Genomic DNA, 15,873 nt, shown 5'->3' with positions numbered 1-15,873 from the left:
AATAAAAGCCTAGTATGTCTACTTTAATTCTTTGGGGTCATGTGTTTACTTCTGTAGTAAACATAATAATTTAAATTACTGTCTGCTCAGGTTGTCTCATCTTCAAAACTTGAAGGCATACATGTAAACTATTGTCTCACATACATTGAAGAGAAGACCAGAATCTAATTTATACTTATGATACAATGAAACCAACCTTACACTTGCCTTCCGTAACCCTCTAAGCAGGCAAGGCAAACTTAATTTGAAGATGACATTTTTGGTTTCTTTTCATTTCTCTTTAACTTTTAAATGTCTGTATTTCAGACCTAAGTAATGACCTTGAAAAACAGATTTTGTTTTTTTCAAAAGAGACAGGCTTAGGGAAATGCCAGTAGACAGACATTAAGCCCTATCTATTAATGCCATAATCATAATTCAGAAATCACTCTAAAATATTTATATTTGCATCCATATACACATATTAGATAAAGCATAATAATAATGAATATTGACATAACAATAGTAACAATAATAGTCTTAGTGAAAAGTAAGTTAAAAACATAAAGGTAAAAATAAACCTACCATAGCTTTTTGCAAGTGAGTTATTTTGAAAATTTCTAGAGGCAGATTAAAGTTTTGCCCCATTCTGTTTCAATCACAAAATAACACTTTAGAACTGATGATATAAATGAAGATAGCATGAACAAATTTAATACAATTGCGTTAAACTAGAGTGCACATTGTGGAAACGTGATAAGCCATGACATTCTTGGGCAGAAGTTCCTTAAGGACTGTAAAGGCTCAGAAGGTGAGGATTTCTGTGAAGACCCTATGTCCTAAGAGCTAATAGACATGGAAGGAGAGGTCTTCACAAATGGAAAGTCTCTCCTAACTTCCATTAAATCTTTTCTTTGACAATTTCAATACATATAGAAGGCATCCTACATTCTCTCACCCCTACCCTTCTTTATCTCCTTCCTACTGCTGTCAACCCCATTCCTCCCTACAAGTCTTGTTCTTCCATTCATGTCTCGGTGATATTCTGTTTGTTTGTTTGGTGATTCATTGATGATTTTAATCAGGGATGTCTATGTGACCTTGGGATTGGGATATTCATCAAAGTTTGTTGTACTCACCAGTGCCAGCACAATGGAAAAGAGTGACTAACTATCCTTCCTTGAAAGTCATTAGTAGACAGTAAATCACTGGGGAGACAGGACCTTGGGAACCTGTCTGTGGAATTTGCTTGCACAAATGGGAGTTTGAAATAAATATCAGAAAATCTTATTTTTCATATCAAGTGCTTGGTTTGAAATTTTTAGTAAATGCAAAGTATTTCATTGTAATTGTTTTTTAAGGAATCTAGATATTGTGGGTTGTTCATTCTCCCCCTAGACATAATCTCAAACCAGCCTTGTTAGTCACTTGATAAAGAGCTTTCTCTTCTTGGACCTTACCAGAAGGGCAGTAGAAGGAAATGATTATGAAGGAAGAAGCAGTGTCAGAGGAGAGTAGGGGACTGAAAAACCAAATTCTTCAGAATTCATCTTAATTTTGACAAATATTCACAATTTCTTTATAAACTTCTTAATTTTTTTCTAAAATCACATCTCTTTCTAATAGTTTCTGAAACACATTTTTTTTGAAAACTAGAAATTCCTTATTATTTTTCTTATATACTTTTTTCATATCATGGTTAAATTTTTTAGATTTTTTTTTTAAAAAATTATTTAGTTTGTTTCCATAAGTGCCTTTAAATTCTGGTAAAAGGATGTTGCCAGCTTTTGATCTTCATTTTTATTTCATAGTACCTATAGTTGAGCACATACTCTACTTTATTTTATTAAACACAATTGATATTATAAAGCCAACTTGAGAATACAAAACATAGACAACTCTTTCCAATTCACATGGAATGACCATAGTTATCAATCATAAAACCAGCTGGAAAACCAAAAGGCCATTATTCTCCACGTATTTCCTCATTTCTTCCACCCATTTTCCGTTTTCACCCCCAAACCCCAGTCTTCTCTAAGCTAGCTATTAGGGTTTGTTTTGGGGAGGAGACTTGCTTCCTGCTGAAGGGAAATTTCCCCTTAGGTCTCACTCCAAAACTGTCCCTCCTACTCTGCCTCAGTTGTACTCCTTGTGGACCTCAACTTTCCTGGCTGACCAAAGGGTTCCTTCCAACTCAAGGATAGGGCTTCCTGCCTTGGATTTCACTATGAGTCTACTGCAATACCTGGGGAGTTTCCATTGCTGTCTATACCCTGTAGAGATGGTAGGAACAAGAGTTCCTTATCTTTGGCATCTTTATGATCAAGAGCTTATATGTATTCCAAGGTTGAAATATGCAATAAACGTCACAGGAAAACATAGAATTAGATATCACAAAGGTGGCAGGACAAAATGTCAAGATTTTGTCAAAGAAATGATCTAGACACAGATGTAAGTAAATCAACAAATAAAACGGTATTAAATCAATTCAGAATAAATTAATGAGCTTCTGCCAAATCAAAGGAAAATCTGGGTCCCAGAAAGAATGTCCTCCCAAGAAAACATGCTTGATTAGGCACACAGGCTAATCATACAAGCCAAGACCTGGTTCAAATCCAGCAAATTGCTTAGCTCAAGGTGAACCATGTTGAGGAGCAATATGTAGCAACATGAAACAGCTCTTACTTCAAAGGAAATATGAGTCTATTCTTGAGAATCTATTCTTGAGCTAAATATGTGTGACCATGGCCTAGGAACATGGGTTCAGTTTGCCCCCAAACAACAGGTTTCTATATGGAAATGGTTTCATAAACTTTTATAGAACAAAAAGATAGTAATAAACCAAATTATTTTTCAAATACATAGGTGGGTATATCATGCATGTAAATGGAGATTGCACATTCATTTCCCAGCAACCCAGACCCAAATAATGACACAGAAGCTCTATTAATTACAACACTGTTGGTCTATCAACTCAGGCACTTTATTAACTTTTATATCTTAAATTAACCCATTTCTATTAATCTATGTATCACCAGGAGACTGTGGTCTACCAATAAGGTTCCAGCATCCTTCTCCTTCAGCAGATACATGGTGTCTCCTTTATTCTGCCTTCTCTATCCCTACATTCAGTTTAGTTTTCCTACCTAACTGAGGCCAAAGCAGCTTCTTTATTAACCAATGGCAATAAAACATTCACAACATACAGAGGAGAATCCCACATCACAAGTCAGTAGTTATAACAAAGTAGGCCAGCTCTCCTTTAGGTCTCAGAGCTATTTGACAACATTCTGAGATGTGGGTTGGTAGATGGCAGATGGCTAGTTTGATTCATTTTGAAAGATGTTACATGGAAATCTCAAAAATGTTAGGTCAGATGTAGAAATCATCAAGGAATGGCTTTTATGAGGGACCATAAATGACCCATAAGATAATTTGGTTGTGGCTCAGCCATACTAGGACTCTCCATATTCATGAAGTTTTAATGTCAATCAGCCCTATGGAAACCTTAACACGGGTGTGACTTTTGCTGGGGTTTGGTTCAAATTTAGAGACTTTGGATGATGAAGTGAATTATATGAAGAATGATTCACATCACCATCAGGAACAGGAACAGGAGGTGATTTGGGCATCTCTGAACTCAGGTTTTCAATTAGCAGGGAGTTACTTTACTGTGCCTATTGAGAGCTTGCCTTACAGCAACGCAAATGTATTTTTTTATAGTTTTGATGATATCAGTGTATTCCAATTAGTATGACCATAGACCTACACTTTTGGAACTCAGATATCTGAAATCGGATTCAGTGGATGATATTAAAGCAGTGGTCAGTGTGTGTTCTCTTCAGGACCTCTACCCTCTACCTCTACCATACCCTTGCTTTTTGTAGTATATAGAGCATTGCTCATGATGCTCCTCGGCTCTGGGCATCAGCTACCAGCTTCAACATCAGTAGCTACAGAATCCAGACTCTTTCTGAATTTTTCGTTTTTACCTGGCTTTTTTTTTACTTTCTTTAATCTATGATTACCTGTACTCTGTCTCTTTAAAGACTTTACCCCTTTTTAAGCATTAACTTTATTTTTTTTAAGTAAATTTTATTAAATTATAAAAGTTTCCATTTCCGCCCCCCCCTCCCAACACCCTCCCACTCCCCCCACTCCCCCCTCCTCCTCCCTCTTCGTCCCCCAGGGCAGTCAGGGTTTCCTGCCCTGTGGGAAGTTCCAGTTCCTTCCCCCTCCCTCCAGGTCCAGGAAGGTGAGTGTCCAAACAGACTGGATCCCCAAAATCCAGTATATGTAGAGGAAACAGGTCCCAGTGTCATAGTCAATGGCTTTTCAGAAAGACTTCGGGCCAGCCACAGTCAGAGAATCCGGCCAAATTCCGAGAATCTGGCTAGATCACGCATTAACTTTATTTTATGACTCTGTATACTCTTTATCTTTTCTCTTCCAAGCCTACATACATTTATTCAACACTGTGACCCATTTAGAGGTCTTTTATGTCTGAATCTGTCCTATTGCATTGTTTTTAATTCTCTACTGCATTGAAGAGCTTTTGAAATGCTAACCAGCTTGGTTGCAGCTGCTCTGGATGTTGGCTCCACCTCTCTCCTATTTCAAAATGGTGGACGTACCATTTCTGCTAGCTCTGGGGCTGCCAGGTAGGAGCCACACTCAGCACTTTAATTCTGAGAATGAGCGTGCAGCACATAAACTCTTTTTATCTGAGTTACAGTCAAATCTGCCATGCAGAGCACTGCCCGCATCCTGGAAACATCTCTGTGTATGGTGTCGGGAATCAGCCATGCTCTCCCGCCTGCCCAAGCCTGATCCCACCAGTTAGTTGCCCAGGCAGGAATTGCTGAGCCACAGGCATGATCTCAGATACTTTCCTCTCGACCCCGAGTCGGCACAGAAACACCCGGGTCCACAAATATCATGGAAATGCTTAATAGCTAGCATTCACACTGGCATCACAGCCCAGGAAGCCATGTTTTAAAACCACTCAGCTTTTGTTGTTGTTGTTGTTGCTGTTTTTGGTACAGCTGCTGAGTCAGGAAAAACTTTCTGTGGCACACCACCAGCTGTGCTAAACTCTATATTTGTGTCTAGAATTCCTTTGCAAGCCCTCTCAGGTTTTACATGGAGTTAGTTTATCACATTAGAGCACCAATTGTTACAAGGAGAGAGGGCCTTCTTTTGTCCCAGCTGCCCAGCTAGCTTATACCTGAAATAATCACACAAAAACTGTACTAATTAAATTACTGCTTGGCCCATTATCTCTAACCTCTTATTGGCTAACTCTCACATCTTGATTTAACCAATTTCTATTAATCTCTATGTCACCAGGAGGTGGTGGCTTACCAGAGAGGATTTAGCATGTCTGACCTGGTGGCGCCATGGCAGCTCTCTGACTCTGCTTTATTTCTTCCAGAATTCAGTTCTGTCTTCTCTGCCTACCTATGTTCTGCCCAATCAACTAGGCCAAGGCAGCTTCTTCATTCATTATCCAATGAAAGCAACACACAAACAGAAGGAACTCCTACACCATTTGCTCTTTTCTGTTTAAACAAAAAGGAAGGCTTTAAATTTAACACAGTAAAATTACATATAACAAAACAGTTATCAAGCAAGAATTACAGTTACAATATTTATAACTATTTTATCTTTTATCATAACAAAGGAAAACTATATCTATCTATTCTTCAACTCCATCAAAGACTTCAGAAGGATATAATATTACCTATGTAAACTGGAAGTGCATTATAAACAGCTTCCAAAACTCTAGAATTGACAGAGACATCTCACTGTCTGGACAGTCATCCAAAGTTTTTCTGTACTGTTGGGGCATCCATCTTTTGCCTACAGGCCAATAGTATCCAACAGACTTTTCCATGAAGCAAGAAATTTTAAAAATAGTTCAGTCATTTTCTTCTGTGTCCTGTAGACTCTAGGCAAGTTCAGCAGTCATCTCTCTGTGGGTTCTTCATGTCTAGTTTATGCATCAGTCCAGGAAAGAGCAGTTTCTTACCCAAATGGCTAACCAACTCCATAAGGAGTCTCTTCAATGTTCATCTTCCTCTTGAAGTAAATTGGTGCTGCCAGGAGCAGACATGTCTCATTGTCATGAAAAGTCCTAAGTTATTAAATCAAACATTTAAATGCCATGTTTTGTAGTCTTTGAAAGATATGAAGAATGCCTGTCTAACTGAAATATATCTCTATATATCTAGAAAATCTTACTAACATGACTACAAGCTTGACTATTGTCAATGATTATCCATTAACAACCTATATTTCCTAATTATACATCACATATTTAAATGAACTACAAAATTACAATACCTCAATCAAGATCAGAAATATACATATAACAAGATTGATCTTAAATTTATATCAATAAGGCAAGATCCATACAAATGCAAATTATTCATATCTATAACAAGTAGCACAGCATGTCCCTTCACTGGTAACTTTGCCTTTCCCTGTTGTAGTCAAATCTCTGCCTCTCTCTTATCAATTATATAATGAACACTCAGGAATATCATCTTAAGATTCAGAATCAAATCTGAAACTTTGTTTACCATTTAACATTTCAGTGATACCTTTGGAGTCTTCATTCAATGTAGGAAAAATATTAAGTAGATGATAGATAGATGGGTAGATAGATAGATAGATAATAGATAGATAGATGATAAATCATACCATTTTAATCATGCATAATTTCAAGACATCAGAATTAACATTGTAATAGTATTTCTTATCTCTGTGATCCATATCTGACAGAAACTGATCAAGGTCAGGAATTATTTACTTCGGCACTAGGATTTCAAAGCAAAGTTCTTGGTTTCATTGATTCTGGATGCTGAGGGAGAATATCAACATAGCAGCAGGAATGTGGCAAAGGAAATACCTCACCTTTTGACACAGAGAGGAGAGAGGACCAGGGATCATTCCAGAACTTCCTGCAGTCAGACTCAACTTACTGAAGTTTTCAAGAACTGCCAGCCCCCACACACGGAGCAGTGTCAGCACCTGGAGACTAAGCGCTCACTGCACATACTTCTGGGAGACAGTTCATACCCCAAACATAGCACACACTGGAGCTGAATTTCAACCACGTGATGCAACTTTACATACTGGTTTTTAGCTAATTTTTAAAATGCCCATGGCATTGGAGAGATGACTCAGTATTTAAGAGTGCTTACTATTCTTCCAGAACATGAGTTGAGTTACCAAGCAGATCTAATATAGAGTGACTCAAACTCACAGGCATAAGGGCCCAAAATTGCAAGGTGTTGGATGAGAGGACCTGTAATGAGAAATGAAAAAGACAAAAAGTTAAAAAAAAAGCAATACCTGGGAACAAGAGGCCTTGCATAAGTTGATGCCTTATGCCAAGCAAATTTATTAATATATATTATTGCAGAGAGTAAATGTCAAAGATTAGCAAAGGACTAAGTTAGACAATGTTGGAAAAGAGGACACAGAATACCTCAGACATCTCTGCCTAAGGTCTGATAACCACAGCCCAGACAGAAAAGTTGGTTCCCCAAAGCCTCCACTCCTCTGAGGCAGTTTCCAGTCAGAGAAACTGGCCTTGCCAAGTCAACTGGACAAAGACACAGAACTCAAGTTTCCTTTATCCTTTCACCAAGGGTTCAGAAAAAAAATATCCAGAGCACCATCAGGGGAACTAAACAAAGGATTTCAAATAAAAAAGCAGAAGTCAAATTATTATCATTTGTGGGTAACATGGTTTTGTAAATTTAAAAATATAAAGACTTCACTCACATACACACACACATATGTATACACACACAGATGTACATACACAAAAACACAATGAAAAACAAATTCAGTCAAATTACAGGATAAATTACAGGATAAAAATTCATATGGCTATCAATAGTAACTTTATATTATAATGAACTTTCTGAGAAAGAAATTATATTTGAGTTAGACAATATCAAGCCTTTTCGAAAACCATCTGTATCCTCGTCACTTCCTGCAGTCATTGGTCTCTATAAAAAGCACCATGGTTTATCATCCCACCTGTGCTTGCCAGTGTCAGTTATGAGGTAAATGTTCAGCAGTGCATGTGAACATTTATCAGATGTACTTTTGTGCTCTCTGGTCAGTACATAGACTCAACTAACCTTTATTGTAAAGGTAATTTTAAAAATAATCTATTTTAACATAATCTTTCTAGTATTACTCTTTGATAAATTTATAGTCCCTAGTAAATATTAACCAAAGTTGTCCACTCACCCATTTTCTAATTTGTAGGTAGTAGGGATGATTAATTTTTCCTCTCAAAGACCTTTGAAAAAAATCAGCCTGGGATTGGTTCACAATATGTTCACAAATCTCCGACAGGAGATTGCAGAGGAACTTGGGAAATAAATCCATTAATGTTAATTGCCTGCAGTATCATGATGATCTGGGTGGGGAAAAGACCCAAAAGAAGCTTATGATTCTGAAGCTTGAACTAATCCTCCAAGATCACAACATTGATGAGAACTCTTTCCATCAAATGGTTTACTGTGAGATTTGTAGACCTAATAGATCTTTATGAACCCATCTCCATGCCTGAAATTCTTGTAAGTTTTTTCAGAACACCATGCTCATCATGAAGTCCTTGCACTCCTCCCTAGAAGTTTGCTCTGTTCAATGGGTCATGTGATTCCTTTTTAAAATCCAACTCTGGGATGTTAATCAACCTGACGAGTAATTTCCAGAGGTTATAACTTCTAGCAATCTATCTCCAGGAAATATTTATTAAGGTAATATATTTTCATGCCATCTTTAATACAACATATTCTTTTAATGACACATGCCACATATCATTTGACCATAAAAGTACATTTGTAAAAAAATCATGAAATCATATTGACCTATAGAACATGCAGTATGTGGCTATGTATTACAGTCTATTGTATTTTATTTTCAAAACGCTGTTCTTAACCCATTAGACTTGTTCAATCCTTTGAGAGAAAACGTTTCCTTGATAATTACTTTGATCATTGAATTAATCAGTTAAACATGGATGCTCTGTGAAAAAAATGCAATTATATCCAACAATCTCAGGATAAACTAATGGTCTCTCTAACAAGCAAAGGCTAGACCCCCAGAAACAACTTGCCATCACAACACCACATGAGAAGACAATGTGTTTAGCTGTATACAATTGATTCATTTTTGTAACTAAGTCCAGATAACTCTTATGGTCAAGATAAACTGCCTTAAGTTATCAAAGCTGTCATCCTAACACATCTCTCACTTCAAAGGCTATTCTTGAGTGAATCATGAGTGATCATGGTCAAGGAGCATGAATTCCACTTGCCCCCAAATAACAAGCCTTTTTTGGAAATATTTGCAGGAACTTATAGGTATATGTTGTAGAGAGTCCATGAGAGATCATGTAGACATCACCGATGTCCAACCTGGTGAACCATTGGGTTTCATTGGATTCACATATAGGAATGTGGTGGGAGGTTACATACAAGAGTATAAATGACTCACAGACAGCTTCATCACCAAAGTACACCATAGCATGGATGCCAGTTCTCCAAGCTGGAAGCCTAGAACACACCGCATGGTCCATAGCCAGTTTAACACAATGGAAAGTGCCCTTTCCAAATGACTCAGTCGGTCTTAATCTCTTCCAAGAAGCTCAGTTGGTATTTGCTTCTTCTAAGCATTTGGGTTTGTGTCAGAGTCTTCTTGGCAGCTTAGCTTGTCAAAGAGTGACTGAATGTTGTATTGTTAACTCTTGGCAGGGAGGAGTTTGGTGAATCTAGTGAGTTTCAGGGACTTCCTGAAGATATCTTGAGTGTTTTTATCTTCTATCTTAAGGAGATTCCTCGCAGGATGGGATGTTTCATTCATGAAGGAGACTGCTACAGAATAATATAAAATAAAGTCACAAATCAAGGTATTTTCAAGAACATTGATTGGTGTGCTGTTATAACAAAGGGGGAAAGCTCTTCAATAGGTCTCAGAGCTATCTGATGACATGCTGAGATTTGAGTTGGTGAAAGATTTAATCCATTCTGAAATATTACCTCAAAATCTCAAAGCTATCAGGTCAGACTAGGAGGTTGATAGCATATGGTTCAAAATATTTGATATGGCTATGCAACACTGGATTTCTCCATGAACCATTTTTTTTTCTGTCAATCTGTCCTATAGACTATTTAACATGTGGGTCTTATTTTTGAGTGTTCAGTTCATGACTTCAATGATATTAAGAACGACACATATCACTATCAGGGACTGGTGTCATTTGGGCATCTCTGAACTCCAGTTTCCATTTAGTAGTGTGTAATTTTCCCACTGCTATTACAAGTTTGTATAAAACCAACATAAATGTATTCTCGTAATTTTTTGGTTATATTGGTGCTCTAAAAGTGGTATGACAGTACAGTTTAAAATTTTGGAACTCTGAGACCTAAAATCAAATTCAGTAAAAGATACTAAAGTGGTGAGCAGCATCTGTTCCCTCCAGTGGTTCTAGGTGAGAAACCCTGTCTTTACCTCTTCTATATTACACCTTTGTGTTTTGTGTTCATTTCACCCCTTTGCTCTTCACTCTTCAACCATCTTCAAAACAATAGCCCAACATTACCTACATTGGTCATTTTGCCTTTGTTTACAATAGTTAAATCTCCACCTAACTCATATTAAAATGTTTGCAATTACATTTGGGGCTATGGTTGTTTTAAAAGACATGGGCCCGTAGGCTCATATATATGAATTTGGTCCCTAGTTGATGGGAAAGATTAGGAAGTATGGCATTTTGAGGAAGCATGTAGCTTGGAGTGGGCTATGAGGTTTCAAAAGCCCATGCCAGTTTTCTTTAGTTCAGTTGCTTCCCCCAACTCACCCACAGCCAATACCTCATAGTTGTTGTCTCATCATGTGAACTCTCAGGCCATGCTCCAGCAACATCTGAACTTTATTTTAGTGGGAAGTTTCTGTCCCTCCCAGTCCCCCAGCTATTTAGTGCCAAAGAAACACACAGAGGCTTATATTAATTATAAACCATTTGTCCTATAACCACAGCTCATTAATAACTAGCTCTTACAACTTAAATTAGCCCATAATTCTTTTCTATGTTTAGCCACATAGCTTGGTACCTTTTCTCAGAAAGGCATTCTCATCTTGCTTCTTCTGTGTCTGGTTGGTTACTGAGTCTCTGCCTTTCCTCTTCCCTGAATCCGCCTAGTCTAGTTATCTCTTCTATACTTCCTACCTAGCAAGTGGCCAGTGTTTTATTAAACCAATGTGAGTAACAAATCTTTATATTATACAAGAGCATTATCCCACAGCATCTATAAATTGTCTGTGTAGTGGTATTTTACACAGCAAACAAAAAGTAGCTACTACAAGGTTTTACTCAGAATACCCAGGAATGTCATCTCAAGATGCTGACTCACATTTGAAAACGTTCTTTTACTATATAAAAATCACTTTACAGGGGACGGGGGGAAATAACTTTGGGCCCATCATTCAACTTGTGGAATATATATATATATATGTATATATATATATATATATATATATATATATATATATATATATATATACTTTTGTTGTAAATATATATATTACAACAAAAGTAAATTCCACTATGCACAATTTCAAGATACCAAAATTATTATTATATTGTTTGTTTTCTCATCACTGTAACCAAGTATCTGACAAAAGAAATTATTTGTTTTGGCTCATGGATGCTGGGACTTCAGATGACAATAATTGATGCTGTCCAATTATTCTGGTCCATGGGAAATGAGATTAACATACTAGAAGACGTGTAGCAATGGCGGTTCTTCATCTTTTCATATGGAGAGAGGAGGGACTATTAGCCAAAGATCAGCCTTCTTCCTTCAGTTAGACTTCAACTGTTAAAGTTTTCAAGTACAGCGCCTGGGGAACAAGTATTCAACCCATGTGTTTTTGGAAGACAGCTTACACTCAAGTCAGAAGAGACAGTGAAGTATAATTTCAGTTGGAATGAGAGGTAAAAACATAAATAAACCACCAAGTTTAATAGATTTAAACACTCACTTTGGGTTGAGTTTAAAATTCGGCTATGCAATTCTACCATTTGAGTTGTATATTATTTTCCACTGATTTTGTTGTAGATGTTTCTTCTGATGTGTGAGTTTAATGGTAACTGTTGTCTAATTTACTTTTCAGAATTTGAAGGCTGCTTCTGACTAAGTATTGACTCTTAGGACTCACCTGATGTCAGAAGGCTCTAACCTCAGATGCACTAATTCAGCCATTTTATGAACAGCATCTTCTTTAGTTATCTCTTTAGTTATCTCTAGTATCTGAACCCATGACTTGAGTTTGCTGACCTTTTTTTCAGTTTTCCAGTGATAATGTTTTCTGGCAAATGCTACAGATCAGTGCTCTGAATTTGTGAGTTTTCTGTACTTGAGCTGGGAAACATCACTTGATATAAACACAAACTGCGTGAGCTATGATTCTGCTTTTTGCTGAGTAACTCATCATCCATCTGTGTGAAAAGGACTTTTCTGTGATAAAGCTAAACAAGAATATTAAACTGGAGCCCACACTTTCCTGGTTGTAGACAGAAGTGGCTTGTTTGTTCCTAGCTGCCCAGACCACAAAATAATCACACAGAAACTATATTATTTAAACCACTGCTTGAACAATCACTAAGCATATTGCTAGCTAGCTCTTATCTCTTTGGTTTACCCATTTCTATTAATCTGTGTATTGCTAAGTGACTGTGGCCTACCAGCAAGGTACCAATCCATCTGTCCCTGGTGGCACCTACATGGCTTCTCTCTTACTCTGCCTTCTTTGTCTCAGCATTCAATTTAGTTTTCCCTGCCTATCTCTATTCTGTTAAGCCACTGGCCGAAACAGATTTATATTCACCAATAAAAGCAACACATAGATTGAAGGACTTCCCATACCACCTGGCGAAAATGTTCAGATGTATATTTTATTCATGACAAGTCAAATAATCAGAGATTAAATGATTGGATGTCTTTGAGGTTAGAGTGGAGGTAATTTGAAGGAATGGGAAAGGGTTGACAATCCCACGTGAGGACAATAAACTGTGAAACTCTGACAGGCTTCTGTGTCCATGTGGTAGTTATTTTCTTTTCTCATTTTATAGCTTCTTACTGGTCTGCAGTCTCAGGGCTTTTAAACATTCTATAAATGGCACATTTACATATTAAAGAGTTTGACAAATCATAAAGGATGGGAAAAGACCACTATTTCTACCATGTCTTAAATTCTCATTTCTGACCCAACACTGTTTCCTAGGCTCAAGCCTGATGCCACAAGCACTCAGTACTTCACTCAAATGACTGCAAAAATGTGATTTAAGTTTTGAGTCAACTGGAGAAGAAGAATTGTTTGTAGTAAAATGATAAGCATGTTGAAGGGCAATCTATGCATGACATAAATGTAGGAAGCATTAAGCAGGGCAGTTGCCAAATATCTTAAAGTAGTTCTAAGCAGAGTGTGCCCAGTGTTTTTATTTTCAGTCTCCACTATCAGGAAACAAAGCAGAAAGTATAGACAAAACACCAAGTGCTTTGTTGGCAAGCTAAACCTTATGGGCCAAGGATCTTATCTTATAAAGTCTTTAATCCACAGTTAATTTTAGAGAGCTTACTATCCAGCAAGTGCTCCGGTTGCATCAAATGCCAGGGCTACATGTCATACCTTAGTTGCATGAAACAAACAGGAAAGCAATGAAGAGTATGCAAGGAGCCTTCATACCTTGTCACTGTGGGCTAGGATTTCAGCATGTTCCTTTTGAGAGCAAGTCAAGTTTCAGTCAATTGAAGAAACTTTCATCTCATCATGCAGTTCATTTTTGTTACCTGATCTCAATTTTATTTGAATTATTCATATTAGGGAAAGGTTTAGCTACTCTTGTCAGGAAGAGATTTTCATCTTATCTAGAAGTCGTCTTGAATGGAGTCATGGACAGATATGCAGTCAAATGAAATTGGTTTCAATGATGGCAGATGTTGTAGTTGGTACATTTCTTGGGCTAAGAACAGACTTATAGACTGAAGATATGGCTCATTGAACTCCAGCACCAAGGGATCTGTCACTCTTTTATGATCTACTGCAATAACTGTACTCATGTACACAACCTCCCTCCTAAACTTTCACGTAATATTTTTTGTTTAAAAATAAAACCAAAAGAAGCAAAAAACAAATATTTAAAATAAAACAGCCTTGTGAAGAGCTAGAGGCAATCACGTAACTATTATCTTTTTATTCTCCCTCAGTATATGTGTAGGTATATTTGATAAAGCAATTTTACTTGCCACAGAGGAAGAAATGATGAAATATTCTCTGCTGAGGAAACCACATTAAATCATTAGCTCTGAAATATGTTGAAAATATCCAACTGTGACACTAGTCTAGACGTAGCCCTACCTAGAGCCCATCGTCTTACCAAAGCTAGTTTTTCCCTTATAAATGAAAGAGGGAAAGAATCATCTTTTACTTGTGATTCCATTCTGAGAAATGAGCATTTCTAAAAAACCAAGCCTTCAAAATACATCTATCAGTCTTGTGGTTTCGGGGGGGAAAAAGGTTAGCTCTGTTGATCTGTTGTGAAAACTTAAGAATGGCTGGTGCACATACGCTGCTTAGTAAATACTTGGGAAACTAAGTGGGCAGGCACGCTGGCTGTTTCCAAAGTGCCCTTTAGCTACCCGTATAATGCTTGATTTGAAGAGCACATTATTACATAATTATCCAAGAAAATACAATGAATGATGTTGCCCATTCAGAGAGTAAGGGGGATGGCATGTCAAGTATGTTGTGCAGTCTGTGTTTTTCCCTTTCTAGACACCAAATGAACCAGTTTTGAATCCACAAACAACTGTGACTCGGCAAAACACAGCTGTTTGGGCTTTGGCCTGAGCACCACTCTGTGTGTTATGTAATAGCTGTTGAGCAATTGAACCTTTAACTCAAAAAAGCATTAGTGCAAGAGAAAACAGTTCAATTTTTTCAAAAAAAAATCTATAAGGAGAGAGAGAGAGACGACAGAGAGAGCGAGAATACTTAAAGAACACAGAAGTTCTGATCCAGATTCAAGCAAGATGAACAGAATACTCAAGGACTGCTGAACCTGGGGAGGTGGTCGGTGTCATGGATCTGGATGCCTCCTTATTAACATGTGCAATTCCATTTTGAAAAATGTGCATTTATTTTCTTGGCATCTGTTGCTCATTTTAATTGGCATAGAACATATTGAAACAGAATTGGTATGTTCCGGAAAGATGAAAATCCTTCCTATCTGTTCCATGAGGGAATGTTTGCCAATGCCAGGATGAATAAAGGGTTAAACATAATTTCTGCGAATGTAACTACTCAGAGACACTAAGCTGATCATCAGCCTATGTGGGGATCATCTTATGGTTATGAAGGTAGAAATAGAAAGGAGGAATAACAGACCGGGATGCTTTGCCTGGAATGAGATTTCAACCTTATACTGTGAGGTCTATGATTACTCTCTGATTACCAAATGAGAAGCTCGAGTCAGGGTCAAAAGAGAAACAGATTCCCAAGCCCCTGTTCCTGCCCCTAGCTAAGTCCCCATGCAGGGGAGATGGCAACTTTACTACAAAGAGATTATCACTAATTCTTAATAACCAGAGCATCCAAAGAATGTTATCTAGTTCCTTCCATATCTTGTGCTGGAGCGTCTACACAGAGAAGCATTGTCTTCAAAATGAAAACACTAGAGGTCAAAATGGTCCTTTACAAAGTTCTGGGCCCAAACCCTTCCAAATTTAAACTCTTTGGGAGTGATATTTACATTCTTTCCTGCTGCACTGCTTAGAGTAATGACTTACAAACGTAGCCATTTCC

Source organism: Myodes glareolus, chromosome 7 (genome assembly GCF_982192425.1).
Source record: "Myodes glareolus chromosome 7, mMyoGla1.1, whole genome shotgun sequence".
NCBI classification, from domain to species: Eukaryota; Metazoa; Chordata; class Mammalia; order Rodentia; family Cricetidae; genus Myodes; species Myodes glareolus.
This window is presented reverse-complemented; position numbering follows the sequence as displayed.